This window comes from Atractosteus spatula, chromosome 13 (assembly GCF_055471065.1).
Source record: "Atractosteus spatula isolate fAtrSpa1 chromosome 13, fAtrSpa1.hap1, whole genome shotgun sequence".
In the NCBI taxonomy this organism is placed as follows: Eukaryota; Metazoa; Chordata; class Actinopteri; order Semionotiformes; family Lepisosteidae; genus Atractosteus; species Atractosteus spatula.
This window is the reverse complement of record NC_142718.1, coordinates 32,839,753-32,854,435: the sequence shown is the minus strand read 5'-3', so window position 1 is coordinate 32,854,435 and position 14,683 is coordinate 32,839,753. Positions and strand designations below refer to the sequence as shown.

The 14,683-nt window shown below is 57.9% G+C and overlaps 28 non-coding genes across 28 annotated transcripts; all 28 read right to left on the bottom strand.

Moving 5' to 3' along the window:
• Positions 1-11: 11 nt before the first annotated feature.
• Positions 12-128, bottom strand: LOC148822127 (U5 spliceosomal RNA). Its single transcript, XR_016093971.1, has one exon. It is a non-coding gene; the product is annotated as a U5 spliceosomal RNA (small nuclear RNA).
• A 395-nt stretch (positions 129-523) lies between these two features.
• Positions 524-640, bottom strand: LOC148822126 (U5 spliceosomal RNA). The gene has a single exon (XR_016093970.1). It is a non-coding gene; the product is annotated as a U5 spliceosomal RNA (small nuclear RNA).
• Positions 641-1,045: 405 nt separating this feature from the next.
• On the bottom strand, positions 1,046-1,162 carry LOC148822125 (U5 spliceosomal RNA). The gene has a single exon (XR_016094031.1). It is a non-coding gene; the product is annotated as a U5 spliceosomal RNA (small nuclear RNA).
• A 405-nt stretch (positions 1,163-1,567) lies between these two features.
• LOC148822124 (U5 spliceosomal RNA) lies at positions 1,568-1,684 on the bottom strand. Its single transcript, XR_016094083.1, has one exon. It is a non-coding gene; the product is annotated as a U5 spliceosomal RNA (small nuclear RNA).
• Positions 1,685-2,079: 395 nt separating this feature from the next.
• LOC148822123 (U5 spliceosomal RNA) lies at positions 2,080-2,196 on the bottom strand. The gene has a single exon (XR_016093969.1). It is a non-coding gene; the product is annotated as a U5 spliceosomal RNA (small nuclear RNA).
• A 405-nt stretch (positions 2,197-2,601) lies between these two features.
• LOC148822122 (U5 spliceosomal RNA) lies at positions 2,602-2,718 on the bottom strand. Its single transcript, XR_016094024.1, has one exon. It is a non-coding gene; the product is annotated as a U5 spliceosomal RNA (small nuclear RNA).
• A 405-nt stretch (positions 2,719-3,123) lies between these two features.
• On the bottom strand, positions 3,124-3,240 carry LOC148822121 (U5 spliceosomal RNA). Its single transcript, XR_016093968.1, has one exon. It is a non-coding gene; the product is annotated as a U5 spliceosomal RNA (small nuclear RNA).
• A 405-nt stretch (positions 3,241-3,645) lies between these two features.
• LOC148822120 (U5 spliceosomal RNA) lies at positions 3,646-3,762 on the bottom strand. The gene has a single exon (XR_016094063.1). It is a non-coding gene; the product is annotated as a U5 spliceosomal RNA (small nuclear RNA).
• A 395-nt stretch (positions 3,763-4,157) lies between these two features.
• On the bottom strand, positions 4,158-4,274 carry LOC148822119 (U5 spliceosomal RNA). The gene has a single exon (XR_016093967.1). It is a non-coding gene; the product is annotated as a U5 spliceosomal RNA (small nuclear RNA).
• A 405-nt stretch (positions 4,275-4,679) lies between these two features.
• LOC148822118 (U5 spliceosomal RNA) lies at positions 4,680-4,796 on the bottom strand. Its single transcript, XR_016094023.1, has one exon. It is a non-coding gene; the product is annotated as a U5 spliceosomal RNA (small nuclear RNA).
• A 405-nt stretch (positions 4,797-5,201) lies between these two features.
• LOC148822117 (U5 spliceosomal RNA) lies at positions 5,202-5,318 on the bottom strand. The gene has a single exon (XR_016093966.1). It is a non-coding gene; the product is annotated as a U5 spliceosomal RNA (small nuclear RNA).
• A 405-nt stretch (positions 5,319-5,723) lies between these two features.
• On the bottom strand, positions 5,724-5,840 carry LOC148822116 (U5 spliceosomal RNA). The gene has a single exon (XR_016094062.1). It is a non-coding gene; the product is annotated as a U5 spliceosomal RNA (small nuclear RNA).
• A 395-nt stretch (positions 5,841-6,235) lies between these two features.
• Positions 6,236-6,352, bottom strand: LOC148822115 (U5 spliceosomal RNA). The gene has a single exon (XR_016094043.1). It is a non-coding gene; the product is annotated as a U5 spliceosomal RNA (small nuclear RNA).
• A 405-nt stretch (positions 6,353-6,757) lies between these two features.
• On the bottom strand, positions 6,758-6,874 carry LOC148822114 (U5 spliceosomal RNA). The gene has a single exon (XR_016094021.1). It is a non-coding gene; the product is annotated as a U5 spliceosomal RNA (small nuclear RNA).
• A 405-nt stretch (positions 6,875-7,279) lies between these two features.
• LOC148822113 (U5 spliceosomal RNA) lies at positions 7,280-7,396 on the bottom strand. The gene has a single exon (XR_016093965.1). It is a non-coding gene; the product is annotated as a U5 spliceosomal RNA (small nuclear RNA).
• Positions 7,397-7,794: 398 nt separating this feature from the next.
• Positions 7,795-7,908, bottom strand: LOC148822112 (U5 spliceosomal RNA). The gene has a single exon (XR_016094075.1). It is a non-coding gene; the product is annotated as a U5 spliceosomal RNA (small nuclear RNA).
• A 395-nt stretch (positions 7,909-8,303) lies between these two features.
• LOC148822111 (U5 spliceosomal RNA) lies at positions 8,304-8,420 on the bottom strand. The gene has a single exon (XR_016093964.1). It is a non-coding gene; the product is annotated as a U5 spliceosomal RNA (small nuclear RNA).
• A 395-nt stretch (positions 8,421-8,815) lies between these two features.
• Positions 8,816-8,932, bottom strand: LOC148822110 (U5 spliceosomal RNA). The gene has a single exon (XR_016093963.1). It is a non-coding gene; the product is annotated as a U5 spliceosomal RNA (small nuclear RNA).
• A 395-nt stretch (positions 8,933-9,327) lies between these two features.
• On the bottom strand, positions 9,328-9,444 carry LOC148822109 (U5 spliceosomal RNA). Its single transcript, XR_016093962.1, has one exon. It is a non-coding gene; the product is annotated as a U5 spliceosomal RNA (small nuclear RNA).
• Positions 9,445-9,849: 405 nt separating this feature from the next.
• On the bottom strand, positions 9,850-9,966 carry LOC148822108 (U5 spliceosomal RNA). Its single transcript, XR_016094030.1, has one exon. It is a non-coding gene; the product is annotated as a U5 spliceosomal RNA (small nuclear RNA).
• Positions 9,967-10,371: 405 nt separating this feature from the next.
• LOC148822107 (U5 spliceosomal RNA) lies at positions 10,372-10,488 on the bottom strand. Its single transcript, XR_016094055.1, has one exon. It is a non-coding gene; the product is annotated as a U5 spliceosomal RNA (small nuclear RNA).
• A 395-nt stretch (positions 10,489-10,883) lies between these two features.
• On the bottom strand, positions 10,884-11,000 carry LOC148822106 (U5 spliceosomal RNA). Its single transcript, XR_016094059.1, has one exon. It is a non-coding gene; the product is annotated as a U5 spliceosomal RNA (small nuclear RNA).
• Positions 11,001-11,405: 405 nt separating this feature from the next.
• Positions 11,406-11,522, bottom strand: LOC148822105 (U5 spliceosomal RNA). The gene has a single exon (XR_016093950.1). It is a non-coding gene; the product is annotated as a U5 spliceosomal RNA (small nuclear RNA).
• Positions 11,523-11,927: 405 nt separating this feature from the next.
• On the bottom strand, positions 11,928-12,044 carry LOC148822104 (U5 spliceosomal RNA). The gene has a single exon (XR_016093961.1). It is a non-coding gene; the product is annotated as a U5 spliceosomal RNA (small nuclear RNA).
• Positions 12,045-12,449: 405 nt separating this feature from the next.
• LOC148822103 (U5 spliceosomal RNA) lies at positions 12,450-12,566 on the bottom strand. The gene has a single exon (XR_016093960.1). It is a non-coding gene; the product is annotated as a U5 spliceosomal RNA (small nuclear RNA).
• A 405-nt stretch (positions 12,567-12,971) lies between these two features.
• On the bottom strand, positions 12,972-13,088 carry LOC148822102 (U5 spliceosomal RNA). The gene has a single exon (XR_016093949.1). It is a non-coding gene; the product is annotated as a U5 spliceosomal RNA (small nuclear RNA).
• A 395-nt stretch (positions 13,089-13,483) lies between these two features.
• Positions 13,484-13,600, bottom strand: LOC148822101 (U5 spliceosomal RNA). The gene has a single exon (XR_016093951.1). It is a non-coding gene; the product is annotated as a U5 spliceosomal RNA (small nuclear RNA).
• Positions 13,601-14,005: 405 nt separating this feature from the next.
• On the bottom strand, positions 14,006-14,122 carry LOC148822100 (U5 spliceosomal RNA). The gene has a single exon (XR_016094054.1). It is a non-coding gene; the product is annotated as a U5 spliceosomal RNA (small nuclear RNA).
• Between the last annotated feature and the right edge of the window lie 561 nt (positions 14,123-14,683).

Sequence of the window (14,683 nt, the reverse complement as noted above, 5' to 3'; positions counted from 1 at the left end):
AGCCCAGCTGCGCCCCACCCGAAGGCAGGGAAGCACAAAAATTGCATGGAACTCATTCATGCTCCTCTCCACGGAAATCTTTAGTAAAAGGCGAAAGATTTGTACGAGATGAAGAGAAACCAGAGTGCGTGGCTGCCCAGCTGCAGGAGCCCAGGCCGCCTCCAATGCCTCTGCCCTACTGGTCATGGTTGGCAATGCACCTGGCCTCACAAACGAGCCAGTGTGGCCCGTTCAGCTCCGGGCTCATCGCCTGCGGCTCTCGGCTCGCGGGCGTGCCCAATCCGTGCTGCGGCGACGCGATGACTCGGAAAACAACCGGCCACACTGTACCGGAAACGACGCGCTCTTGGAAGCCGCTATGCAAATCGAGTTCCCAAGATCCCCGGCGGCCGGACACATCCCGCCCGCCAGTGAAAAGAGTGGGAATCAGAAGGCCGGAGATCCAGGACTCACGGGACAGATGGCCACAACCGCAGTAACAAGAGCGATTGTTTTGTTTTCTCTCTTTGACCAGCCCAGCTGCGCCCCACCCGAAGGCAGGGAAGCACAAAAATTGCATGGAACTCATTCATGCTCCTCTCCACGGAAATCTTTAGTAAAAGGCGAAAGATTTGTACGAGATGAAGAGAAACCAGAGTGCGTGGCTGCCCAGCTGCAGGAGCCCAGGCCGCCTCCAATGCCTCTGCCCTACCGGTCGTGGTTGGCAATGCACCTGGCCTCACAAACGAGCCAGTGTGGCCCGTTCAGCTCCGGGCTCATCGCCTGCGGCTCTCGGCTCGCGGGCGTGCCCAATCCGTGCTGCGGCGACGCGATGACTCGGAAAACAACCGGCCACACTGTACCGGAAACGACGCGCTCTTGGAAGCCGCTATGCAAATCGAGTTCCCAAGATCCCCGGCGGCCGGACACATCCCGCCCGCCAGTGAAAAGAGTGGGAATCAGAAGGCCGGAGATCCAGGACTCACGGGACAGATGGCCACAACCGCAGTAACAAGAGCGATTGCGATCGATTGTTTTGTTTTCTCTCTTTGACCAGCCCAGCTGCACCCCACCCGAAGGCAGGGAAGCACAAAAATTGCATGGAACTCATTCATGCTCCTCTCCACGGAAATCTTTAGTAAAAGGCGAAAGATTTGTACGAGATGAAGAGAAACCAGAGTGCGTGGCTGCCCAGCTGCAGGAGCCCAGGCCGCCTCCAATGCCTCTGCCCTACTGGTCGTGGTTGGCAATGCACCTGGCCTCACAAACAAGCCAGTGTGGCCCGTTCAGCTCCGGGCTCATCGCCTGCGGCTCTCGGCTCGCGGGCGTGCCCAATCCGTACTGCAGCGACGCGATGACTCGGAAAACAACCGGCCACACTGTACCGGAAACGACGCACTCTGGGAAGCCGCTACGCAAATCGAGTTCCCAAGATCCCCGGCGGCCGGACACATCCCGCCCGCCAGTGAAAAGAGTGGGAATCAGAAGGCCGGAGATCCAGAACTCACGGGACAGATGGCCACAACCGCAGTAACAAGAGCGATTGCGAGCAATTGTTTTGTTTTCTCTCTTTGACCAGCCCAGCTGCGCCCCACCCGAAGGCAGGGAAGCACAAAAATTGCATGGAACTCATTCATGCTCCTCTCCACGGAAATCTTTAATAAAAGGCGTAAGATTTGTACGAGATGAAGAGAAACCAGAGTGCGTGGCTGCCCAGCTGCAGGAGCCCAGGCCGCCTCCAATGCCTCTGCCCTACTGGTCGTGGTTGGCAATGCACCTGGCCTCACAATCGAGCCAGTGTGGCCCGTTCAGCTCCGGGCTCATCGCCTGCGGCTCTCGGCTCGCGGGCCTGCCCAATCCGTGCTGCGGCGACGCGATGACTCGGAAAACAACCGGCCACACTATACCGGAAACGACGCACTCTGGGAAGCCGCTATGCAAATCGAGTTCCCAAGATCCCCAGCAGCCGGACACATCCCGCCCGCCAGTGAAAAGAGTGGGAATCAGAAGGCCGGAGATCCAGGACTCACGGGACAGATGACCACAACCGCAGTAACAAGAGCGATTGTTTTGTTTTCTCTCTTTGACCAGCCCAGCTGCGCCCCACCCGAAGGCAGGGAAGCACAAAAATTGCATGGAACTCATTCATGCTCCTCTCCACGGAAATCTTTAGTAAAAGGCGAAAGATTTGTACGAGATGAAGAGAAACCAGAGTGCGTGGCTGCCGAGCTGCAGGAGCCCAGGCCGCCTCCAATGCCTCTGCCCTACCGGTCGTGGTTGGCAATGCACCTGGCCTCACAAACGAGCCAGTGTGGCCCGTTCAGCTCCGGGCTCATCGCCTGCGGCTCTCGGCTCGCGGGCGTGCCCAATCCGTGCTGCGGCGACGCGATGACTCGGAAAACAACCGGCCACACTGTATCGGAAACGACGCGCTCTTGGAAGCCGCTATGCAAATCGAGTTCCCAAGATCCCCGGCGGCCGGACACATCCCGCCCGCCAGTGAAAAGAGTGGGAATCAGAAGGCCGGAGATCCAGGACTCACGGGACAGATGGCCACAACCGCAGTAACAAGAGCGATTGCGATCGATTGTTTTGTTTTCTCTCATTGACCAGCCCAGCTGCGTCCCACCCGAAGGCAGGGAAGCACAAAAATTGCATGGAACTCATTCATGCTCCTCTCCACGGAAATCTTTAGTAAAAGGCGAAAGATTTGTACGAGATGAAGAGAAACCAGAGTGCGTGGCTGCCCAGCTGCAGGAGCCCAGGCCGCCTCCAATGCCTCTGCCCTACCGGTCGTGGTTGGCAATGCACCTGGCCTCACAAACGAGCCAGTGTGGCCCGTTCAGCTCCGGGCTCATCGCCTGCGGCTCTCGGCTCGCGGGCGTGCCCAATCCGTGCTGCGGCGACGCGATGACTCGGAAAACAACCGGCCACACTGTACCGGAAACGACGCGCTCTTGGAAGCCGCTATGCAAATCGAGTTCCCAAGATCCCCGGCGGCCGGACACATCCCGCCCGCCAGTGAAAAGAGTGGGAATCAGAAGGCCGGAGATCCAGGACTCACGGGACAGATGGCCTCAACCGCAGTAACAAGAGCGATTGCGAGCGATTGTTTTGTTTTCTCTCTTTGACCAGCCCAGCTGCGCCCCACCCGAAGGCAGGGAAGCACAAAAATTGCATGGAACTCATTCATGCTCCTCTCCACGGAAATCTTTAGTAAAAGGCGAAAGATTTGTACGAGATGAAGAGAAACCAGAGTGCGTGGCTGCCCAGCTGCAGGAGCCCAGGCCGCCTCCAATGCCTCTGCCCTACCGGTCGTGGTTGGCAATGCACCTGGCCTCACAAACGAGCCAGTGTGGCCCGTTCAGCTCCGGGCTCTTCGCCTGCGGCTCTCGGCTCGCGGGCGTGCCCAATCCGTGCTGCGGCGACGCGATGACTCGGAAAACAACCGGCCACACTGTACCGGAAACGACGCGCTCTTGGAAGCCGCTATGCAAATCGAGTTCCCAAGATCCCCGGCGGCCGGACACATCCTGCCCGCCAGTGAAAAGAGTGGGAATCAGAAGGCCGGAGATCCAGGACTCACGAGACAGATGGCCACAACCGCAGTAACAAGAGCGATTGCGAGCAATTGTTTTGTTTTCTCTCTTTGACCAGCCCAGCTGCGCCCCACCCGAAGGCAGGGAAGCACAAAAATTGCATGGAACTCATTCATGCTCCTCTCCACGGAAATCTTTAATAAAAGGCGAAAGATTTGTACGAGATGAAGAGAAACCAGAGTGTGTGGCTACCCAGCTGCAGGAGCCCAGGCCGCCTCCAATGCCTCTGCCCTACCGGTCGTGGTTGGCAATGCACCTGGCCTCACAATCGAGCCAGTGTGGCCCGTTCAGCTCCGGGCTCATCGCCTGCGGCTCTCGGCTCGCGGGCCTGCCCAATCCGTGCTGCGGCGACGCGATGACTCGGAAAACAACCGGCCACACTATACCGGAAACGACGCACTCTGGGAAGCCGCTATGCAAATCGAGTTCCCAAGATCCCCAGCAGCCGGACACATCCCGCCCGCCAGTGAAAAGAGTGGGAATCAGAAGGCCGGAGATCCAGGACTCACGGGACAGATGACCACAACCGCAGTAACAAGAGCGATTGTTTTGTTTTCTCTCTTTGACCAGCCCAGCTGCGCCCCACCCGAAGGCAGGGAAGCACAAAAATTGCATGGAACTCATTCATGCTCCTCTCCACGGAAATCTTTAGTAAAAGGCGAAAGATTTGTACGAGATGAAGAGAAACCAGAGTGCGTGGCTGCCGAGCTGCAGGAGCCCAGGCCGCCTCCAATGCCTCTGCCCTACCGGTCGTGGTTGGCAATGCACCTGGCCTCACAAACGAGCCAGTGTGGCCCGTTCAGCTCCGGGCTCATCGCCTGCGGCTCTCGGCTCGCGGGCGTGCCCAATCCGTGCTGCGGCGACGCGATGACTCGGAAAACAACCGGCCACACTGTATCGGAAACGACGCGCTCTTGGAAGCCGCTATGCAAATCGAGTTCCCAAGATCCCCGGCGGCCGGACACATCCCGCCCGCCAGTGAAAAGAGTGGGAATCAGAAGGCCGGAGATCCAGGACTCACGGGACAGATGGCCACAACCGCAGTAACAAGAGCGATTGCGATCGATTGTTTTGTTTTCTCTCATTGACCAGCCCAGCTGCGTCCCACCCGAAGGCAGGGAAGCACAAAAATTGCATGGAACTCATTCATGCTCCTCTCCACGGAAATCTTTAGTAAAAGGCGAAAGATTTGTACGAGATGAAGAGAAACCAGAGTGCGTGGCTGCCCAGCTGCAGGAGCCCAGGCCGCCTCCAATGCCTCTGCCCTACCGGTCGTGGTTGGCAATGCACCTGGCCTCACAAACGAGCCAGTGTGGCCCGTTCAGCTCCGGGCTCATCGCCTGCGGCTCTCGGCTCGCGGGCGTGCCCAATCCGTGCTGCGGCGACGCGATGACTCGGAAAACAACCGGCCACACTGTACCGGAAACGACGCGCTCTTGGAAGCCGCTATGCAAATCGAGTTCCCAAGATCCCCGGCGGCCGGACACATCCCGCCCGCCAGTGAAAAGAGTGGGAATCAGAAGGCCGGAGATCCAGGACTCACGGGACAGATGGCCTCAACCGCAGTAACAAGAGCGATTGCGAGCGATTGTTTTGTTTTCTCTCTTTGACCAGCCCAGCTGCGCCCCACCCGAAGGCAGGGAAGCACAAAAATTGCATGGAACTCATTCATGCTCCTCTCCACGGAAATCTTTAGTAAAAGGCGAAAGATTTGTACGAGATGAAGAGAAACCAGAGTGCGTGGCTGCCCAGCTGCAGGAGCCCAGGCCGCCTCCAATGCCTCTGCCCTACCGGTCGTGGTTGGCAATGCACCTGGCCTCACAAACGAGCCAGTGTGGCCCGTTCAGCTCCGGGCTCATCGCCTGCGGCTCTCGGCTCGCAGGCGTGCCCAATCCGTGCTGCGGCGACGCGATGACTCGGAAAACAACCGGCCACACTGTACCGGAAACGACGCGCTCTTGGAAGCCGCTATGCAAATCGAGTTCCCAAGATCCCCGGCGGCCGGACACATCCTGCCCGCCAGTGAAAAGAGTGGGAATCAGAAGGCCGGAGATCCAGGACTCACGAGACAGATGGCCACAACCGCAGTAACAAGAGCGATTGCGAGCAATTGTTTTGTTTTCTCTCTTTGACCAGCCCAGCTGCGCCCCACCCGAAGGCAGGGAAGCACAAAAATTGCATGGAACTCATTCATGCTCCTCTCCACGGAAATCTTTAATAAAAGGCGAAAGATTTGTACGAGATGAAGAGAAACCAGAGTGTGTGGCTACCCAGCTGCAGGAGCCCAGGCCGCCTCCAATGCCTCTGCCCTACCGGTCGTGGTTGGCAATGCACCTGGCCTCACAATCGAGCCAGTGTGGCCCGTTCAGCTCCGGGCTCATCGCCTGCGGCTCTCGGCTCGCGGGCCTGCCCAATCCGTGCTGCGGCGACGCGATGACTCGGAAAACAACCGGCCACACTATACCGGAAACGACGCACTCTGGGAAGCCGCTATGCAAATCGAGTTCCCAAGATCCCCAGCAGCCGGACACATCCCGCCCGCCAGTGAAAAGAGTGGGAATCAGAAGGCCGGAGATCCAGGACTCACGGGACAGATGACCACAACCGCAGTAACAAGAGCGATTGTTTTGTTTTCTCTCTTTGACCAGCCCAGCTGCGCCCCACCCGAAGGCAGGGAAGCACAAAAATTGCATGGAACTCATTCATGCTCCTCTCCACGGAAATCTTTAGTAAAAGGCGAAAGATTTGTACGAGATGAAGAGAAACCGGAGTGCGTGGCTGCCGAGCTGCAGGAGCCCAGGCCGCCTCCAATGCCTCTGCCCTACCGGTCGTGGTTGGCAATGCACCTGGCCTCACAAACGAGCCAGTGTGGCCCGTTCAGCTCCGGGCTCATCGCCTGCGGCTCTCGGCTCGCGGGCGTGCCCAATCCGTGCTGCGGCGACGCGATGACTCGGAAAACAACCGGCCACACTGTATCGGAAACGACGCGCTCTTGGAAGCCGCTATGCAAATCGAGTTCCCAAGATCCTCGGCGGCCGGACACATCCCGCCCGCCAGTGAAAAGAGTGGGAATCAGAAGGCCGGAGATCCAGGACTCACGGGACAGATGGCCACAACCGCAGTAACAAGAGCGATTGCGATCGATTGTTTTGTTTTCTCTCATTGACCAGCCCAGCTGCGTCCCACCCGAAGGCAGGGAAGCACAAAAATTGCATGGAACTCATTCATGCTCCTCTTCACGGAAATCTTTAGTAAAAGGCGAAAGATTTGTACGAGATGAAGAGAAACCAGAGTGCGTGGCTGCCCAGCTGCAGGAGCCCAGGCCGCCTCCAATGCCTCTGCCCTACCGGTCGTGGTTGGCAATGCACCTGGCCTCACAAACGAGCCAGTGTGGCCCGTTCAGCTCCGGGCTCATCGCCTGCGGCTCTCGGCTCGCGGGCGTGCCCAATCCGTGCTGCGGCGACGCGATGACTCGGAAAACAACCGGCCACACTGTACCGGAAACGACGCGCTCTTGGAAGCCGCTATGCAAATCGAGTTCCCAAGATCCCCGGCGGCCGGACACATCCCGCCCGCCAGTGAAAAGAGTGGGAATCAGAAGGCCGGAGATCCAGGACTCACGGGACAGATGGCCTCAACCGCAGTAACAAGAGCGATTGCGAGCGATTGTTTTGTTTTCTCTCTTTGACCAGCCCAGCTGCGCCCCACCCGAAGGCAGGGAAGCACAAAAATTGCATGGAACTCATTCATGCTCCTCTCCACGGAAATCTTTAGTAAAAGGCGAAAGATTTGTACGAGATGAAGAGAAACCAGAGTGCGTGGCTGCCCAGCTGCAGGAGCCCAGGCCGCCTCCAATGCCTCTTCCCTACTGGTCATGGTTGGCAATGCACCTGGCCTCACAAACGAGCCAGTGTGGCCCGTTCAGCTCCGGGCTCATCGCCTGCGGCTCTCGGCTCGCGGGCGTGCCCAATCCGTGCTGCGGCGACGCGATGACTCGGAAAACAACCGGCCACACTGTACCGGAAACGACGCACTCTGGGAAGCCGCTATGCAAATCGAGTTCCCAAGATCCCCGGCGGCCGGACACATCCCGCCCGCCAGTGAAAAGAGTGGGAATCAGAAGGCCGGAGATCCAAGACTCACGAGACAGATGGCCACAACCGCAGTAACAAGAGCAATTGTTTTGTTTTCTCTCTTTGACCAGCCCAGCTGCGCCCCACCCGAAGGCAGGAAAGCACAAAAATTGCATGGAACTCATTCATGCCCTTCTCCACGGAAATCTTTAGTAAAAGGCGAAAGATTTGTACGAGATGAAGAGAAACCAGAGTGCGTGGCTGCCCAGCTGCAGGAGCCCAGGCCGCCTCCAATGCCTCTGCCCTACCGGTCGTGGTTGGCAATGCACCTGGCCTCACAAACGAGCCAGTGTGGCCCGTTCAGCTCCGGGCTCATCGCCTGCGGCTCTCGGCTCGCGGGCGTGCCCAATCCGTGCTGCGGCGACGCGATGACTCAGAAAACAACCGGCCACATTGTACCGGAAACGACGCGCTCTGGGAAGCCGCTATGCAAATCGAGTTCCCAAGATCCCCGGCGGCCAGACACATCCCGCCCGCCAGTGAAAAGAGTGGGAATCAGAAGGCCGGAGATCCAGAACTCACGGGACAGATGGCCACAACCGCAGTAACAAGAGCAATTCTTTTGTTTTCTCTCTTTGACCAGCCCAGCTGCGCCCCACCCGAAGGCAGGGAAGCACAAAAATTGCATGGAACTCATTCATGCTCCTCTCCACGGAAATCTTTAGTAAAAGGCGAAAGATTTGTACGAGATGAAGAGAAACCAGAGTGCGTGGCTGCCCAGCTGCAGGAGCCCAGGCCGCCTCCAATGCCTCTGCCCTACCGGTCGTGGTTGGCAATGCACCTGGCCTCACAAACGAGCCAGTGTGGCCCGTTCAGCTCCGGGCTCATCGCCTGCGGCTCTCGGCTCGCGGGCGTGCCCAATCCGTGCTGCGGCGACGCGATGACTCGGAAAACAACCGGCCACACTGTACCGGAAACGACGCGCTCTTGGAAGCCGCTATGCAAATCGAGTTCCCAAGATCCCCGGCGGCCGGACACATCCCGCCCGCCAGTGAAAAGAGTGGGAATCAGAAGGCCGGAGATCCAGAACTCACGGGACAGATGGCCACAACCGCAGTAACAAGAGCAATTCTTTTGTTTTCTCTCTTTGACCAGCCCAGCTGCGCCCCACCCGAAGGCAGGGAAGCACAAAAATTGCATGGAACTCATTCATGCTCCTCTCCACGGAAATCTTTAGTAAAAGGCGAAAGATTTGTACGAGATGAAGAGAAACCAGAGTGCGTGGCTGCCCAGCTGCAGGAGCCCAGGCCGCCTCCAATGCCTCTGCCCTACTGGTCATGGTTGGCAATGCACCTGGCCTCACAAACGAGCCAGTGTGGCCCGTTCAGCTCCGGGCTCATCGCCTGCGGCTCTCGGCTCGCGGGCGTGCCCAATCCGTGCTGCGGCGACGCGATGACTCGGAAAACAACCGGCCACACTGTACCGGAAACGACGCGCTCTTGGAAGCCGCTATGCAAATCGAGTTCCCAAGATCCCCGGCGGCCGGACACATCCCGCCCGCCAGTGAAAAGAGTGGGAATCAGAAGGCCGGAGATCCAGGACTCACGGGACAGATGGCCACAACCGCAGTAACAAGAGCGATTGTTTTGTTTTCTCTCTTTGACCAGCCCAGCTGCGCCCCACCCGAAGGCAGGGAAGCACAAAAATTGCATGGAACTCATTCATGCTCCTCTCCACGGAAATCTTTAGTAAAAGGCGAAAGATTTGTACGAGATGAAGAGAAACCAGAGTGCGTGGCTGCCCAGCTGCAGGAGCCCAGGCCGCCTCCAATGCCTCTGCCCTACCGGTCGTGGTTGGCAATGCACCTGGCCTCACAAACGAGCCAGTGTGGCCCGTTCAGCTCCGGGCTCATCGCCTGCGGCTCTCGGCTCGCGGGCGTGCCCAATCCGTGCTGCGGCGACGCGATGACTCGGAAAACAACCGGCCACACTGTACCGGAAACGACGCGCTCTTGGAAGCCGCTATGCAAATCGAGTTCCCAAGATCCCCGGCGGCCGGACACATCCCGCCCGCCAGTGAAAAGAGTGGGAATCAGAAGGCCGGAGATCCAGGACTCACGGGACAGATGGCCACAACCGCAGTAACAAGAGCGATTGCGATCGATTGTTTTGTTTTCTCTCTTTGACCAGCCCAGCTGCACCCCACCCGAAGGCAGGGAAGCACAAAAATTGCATGGAACTCATTCATGCTCCTCTCCACGGAAATCTTTAGTAAAAGGCGAAAGATTTGTACGAGATGAAGAGAAACCAGAGTGCGTGGCTGCCCAGCTGCAGGAGCCCAGGCCGCCTCCAATGCCTCTGCCCTACTGGTCGTGGTTGGCAATGCACCTGGCCTCACAAACAAGCCAGTGTGGCCCGTTCAGCTCCGGGCTCATCGCCTGCGGCTCTCGGCTCGCGGGCGTGCCCAATCCGTACTGCAGCGACGCGATGACTCGGAAAACAACCGGCCACACTGTACCGGAAACGACGCACTCTGGGAAGCCGCTACGCAAATCGAGTTCCCAAGATCCCCGGCGGCCGGACACATCCCGCCCGCCAGTGAAAAGAGTGGGAATCAGAAGGCCGGAGATCCAGGACTCACGGGACAGATGGCCACAACCGCAGTAACAAGAGCGATTGCGAGCGATTGTTTTGTTTTCTCTCTTTGACCAGCCCAGCTGCGCCCCACCCGAAGGCAGGGAAGCACAAAAATTGCATGGAACTCATTCATGCTCCTCTCCACGGAAATCTTTAGTAAAAGACGAAAGATTTGTACGAGATGAAGAGAAACCAGAGTGTGTGGCTGCCCAGCTGCAGGAGCCCAGGCCGACTCCAATGCCTCTGCCCTACTGGTCGTGGTTGGCAATGCACCTGGCCTCACAAACGAGCCAGTGTGGCCCGTTCAGCTCCGGGCTCATCGCCTGCGGCTCTCGGCTCGCGGGCGTGCCCAATCCGTGCTGCGGCGACGCGATGACTCGGAAAACAACCGGCCACACTGTACCGGAAACGACGCACTCTGGGAAGCCGCTATGCAAATCGAGTTCCCAAGATCCCCAGCGGCCGGACACATCCCGCCCGCCAGTGAAAAGAGTGGGAATCAGAAGGCTGGAGATCCAGGACTCACGGGACAGATGGCCACAAGCGCAGTAACAAGAGCAATTGTTTTGTTTTCTCTCTTTGACCAGCCCAGCTGCGCCCCACCCGAAGGCAGGGAAGCACAAAAATTGCATGGAACACATTCATGCTCCTCTCCACGGAAATCTTTAGTAAAAGGCGAAAGATTTGTACGAGATGAAGAGAAACCAGAGTGCGTGGCTGCCCAGCTGCAGGAGCCCAGGCCGCCTCCAATGCCTCTGCCCTACCGGTCGTGGTTGGCAATGCACCTGGCCTCACAAACGAGCCAGTGTGGCCCGTTCAGCTCCGGGCTCATCGCCTGCGGCTCTCGGCTCGCGGGCGTGCCCAATCCGTGCTGCGGCGACGCGATGACTCGGAAAACAACCGGCCACACTGTACCGGAAACGACGCGCTCTGGGAAGCCGCTATGCAAATCGAGTTCCCAAGATCCCCGGCGGCCGGACACATCCCGCCCGCCAGTGAAAAGAGTGGGAATCAGAAGGCCGGAGATCCAGGACTCACGAGACAGATGGCCACAACCGCAGTAACAAGAGCGATTGCGAGCGATTGTTTTGTTTTCTCTCTTTGACCAGCCCAGCTGCGCCCCACCCGAAGGCAGGGAAGCACAAAAATTGCATGGAACTCATTCATGCTCCTCTCCACGGAAATCTTTAGTAAAAGGCGAAAGATTTGTACGAGATGAAGAGAAACCAGAGTGTGTGGCTGCCCAGCTGCAGGAGCCCAGGCCGCCTCCAATGCCTCTGCCCTACCGGTCGTGGTTGGCAATGCACCTGGCCTCACAAACGAGCCAGTGTGGCCCGTTCAGCTCCGGGCTCATCGCCTGCGGCTCTCGGCTCGCGGGCGTGCCCAATCCGTGCTGCGGCGACGCGATGACTCGGAAAACAACCGGCCACACTGTACCGGAAACGACGCACTCTGGGAAGCCGCTATGCAAATCGAGTTCCCAAGATCCCCGGCGGCCGGACACATCCCGCCCGCCAGTGAAAAGAGTGGGAATCAGAAGGCCGGAGATCCAGGACTCACTAGACAGATGGCCACAACCGCAGTAACAAGAGCGATTGCGAGCGATTGTTTTGTTTTCTCTCTTTGACCAGTCCAGCTGCGCCCCACCCGAAGGCAGGGAAGCACAAAAATTGCATGGAACTCATTCATGCTCCTCTCCACGGAAATCTTTAGTAAAAGGCGAAAGATTTGTACGAGATGAAGAGAAACCAGAGTGCGTGGCTGCCCAGCTGCAGGAGCCCAGGCCGCCTCCAATGCCTCTGCCCTACCGGTCGTGGTTGGCAATGCACCTGGCCTCACAAACGAGCCAGTGTGGCCCGTTCAGCTCCGGGCTCATCGCCTGCGGCTCTCGGCTCGCGGGCGTGCCCAATCCGTGCTGCGGCGACGCGATGACTCGGAAAACAACCGGCCACACTGTACCGGAAACGACGCGCTCTGGGAAGCCGCTATGCAAATCGAGTTCCCAAGATCCCCGGCGGCCGGACACATCCCGCCCGCCAGTGAAAAGAGTGGGAATCAGAAGGCCGGAGATCCAGGACTCACGGGACAGATGGCCACAACCGCAGTAACAAGAGCGATTGCGAGCGATTGTTTTGTTTTCTCTCTTTGACCAGCCCAGCTGCGCCCCACCCGAAGGCAGGGAAGCACAAAAATTGCATGGAACTCATTCATGCTCCTCTCCACGGAAATCTTTAGTAAAAGGCGAAAGATTTGTACGAGATGAAGAGAAACCAGAGTGCGTGGCTGCCCAGCTGCAGGAGCCCAGGCCGCCTCCAATGCCTCTGCCCTACTGGTCGTGGTTGGCAATGCACCTGGCCTCACAAACGAGCCAGTGTGGCCCGTTCAGCTCCGGGCTCATCGCCTGCGGCTCTCGGCTCGCGGGCGTGCCCAATCCGTACTGCAGCGACGCGATGACTCGGAAAACAACCGGCCACACTGTACCGGAAACGACGCACTCTGGGAAGCCGCTACGCAAATCGAGTTCCCAAGATCCCCGGCGGCCGGACACATCCCGCCCGCCAGTGAAAAGAGTGGGAATCAGAAGGCCGGAGATCCAGGACTCACGGGACAGATGGCCACAACCGCAGTAACAAGAGCGATTGCGAGCGATTGTTTTGTTTTCTCTCTTTGACCAGCCCAGCTGCGCCCCACCCGAAGGCAGGGAAGCACAAAAATTGCATGGAACTCATTCATGCTCCTCTCCACGGAAATCTTTAGTAAAAGGCGAAAGATTTGTACGAGATGAAGAGAAACCAGAGTGTGTGGCTGCCCAGCTGCAGGAGCCCAGGCCGACTCCAATGCCTCTGCCCTACTGGTCGTGGTTGGCAATGCACCTGGCCTCACAAACGAGCCAGTGTGGCCCGTTCAGCTCCGGGCTCATCGCCTGCGGCTCTCGGCTCGCGGGCGTGCCCAATCCGTGCTGCGGCGACGCGATGACTCGGAAAACAACCGGCCACACTGTACCGGAAACGACGCACTCTGGGAAGCCGCTATGCAAATCGAGTTCCCAAGATCCCCAGCGGCCGGACACATCCCGCCCGCCAGTGAAAAGAGTGGGAATCAGAAGGCCGGAAATCCAGGACTCACGGGACAGATGGCCACAACCGCAGTAATAAGAGCGATTGTTTTGTTTTCTCTCTTTGACCAGCCCAGCTGCGCCCCACCCGAAAGCAGGGAAGCACAAAAATTGCATGGAACTCATTCATGCTCCTCTCCACGGAAATCTTTAGTAAAAGGCGAAAGATTTGTACGAGATGAAGAGAAACCAGAGTGCGTGGCTGCCCAGCTGCAGGAGCCCAGGCCGCCTCCAATGCCTCTGCCCTACCGGTCGTGGTTGGCAATGCACCTGGCCTCACAAACGAGCCAGTGTGGCCCGTTCAGCTCCGGGCTCATCGCCTGCGGCTCTCGGCTCGCGGGCGTGCCCAATCCGTACTGCAGCGACGCGATGACTCGGAAAACAACCGGCCACACTGTACCGGAAACGACGCGCTCTTGGAAGCCGCTATGCAAATCGAGTTCCCAAGATCCCCGGCGGCCGGACACATCCCGCCCGCCAGTGAAAAGAGTGGGAATCAGAAAGCCGGAGATCCAGGACTCACGGGACAGATGGCCACAACCGCAGTAACAAGAGCGATTGCGAGCGATTGTTTTGTTTTCTCTCTTTGACCAGCCCAGCTGCGCCCCACCCGAAGGTAGGGAAGCACAAAAATTGCATGGAACGCATTCATGCTCCTCTCCACGGAAATCTTTAGTAAAAGGCGAAAGATTTGTACGAGATGAAGAGAAACCAGAGTGCGTGGCTGCCCAGCTGCAGGAGCCCAGGCCGCCTCCAATGCCTCTGCCCTACTGGTCGTGGTTGGCAATGCACCTGGCCTCACAAACGAGCCAGTGTGGCCCGTTCAGCTCCGGGCTCATTGCCTGCGGCTCTCGGCTCGCGGGCGTGCCCAATCCGTGCTGCGGCGACGCGATGACTCGGAAAACAACCGGCCACATTGTACCGGAAACGACGCGCTCTGGGAAGCCGCTATGCAAATCGAGTTCCCAAGATCCCCGGCGGCCGGACACATCCCGCCCGCCAGTGAAAAGAGTGGGAATCAGAAGGCCGGAGACCCAGGACTCTTTTTATAAAGAGTATGGTGTTATTGTCAATTTTATCCTGCAGGATTTTATTTGAAGAAATACTTAAGAGGTGTGACAATTTTGGCTTTGCTCTGTGCAACTCTATAATGATTACTCTGTTTTTTTTAGAATTTAGAATAAGACACATTATACAATCTTTAAGTTGATGTTTATTGTTCTTATTTCACCAGACATGTAAATATATTTGGAGAACACACTTAAAAGCTGCCTAAGAGTA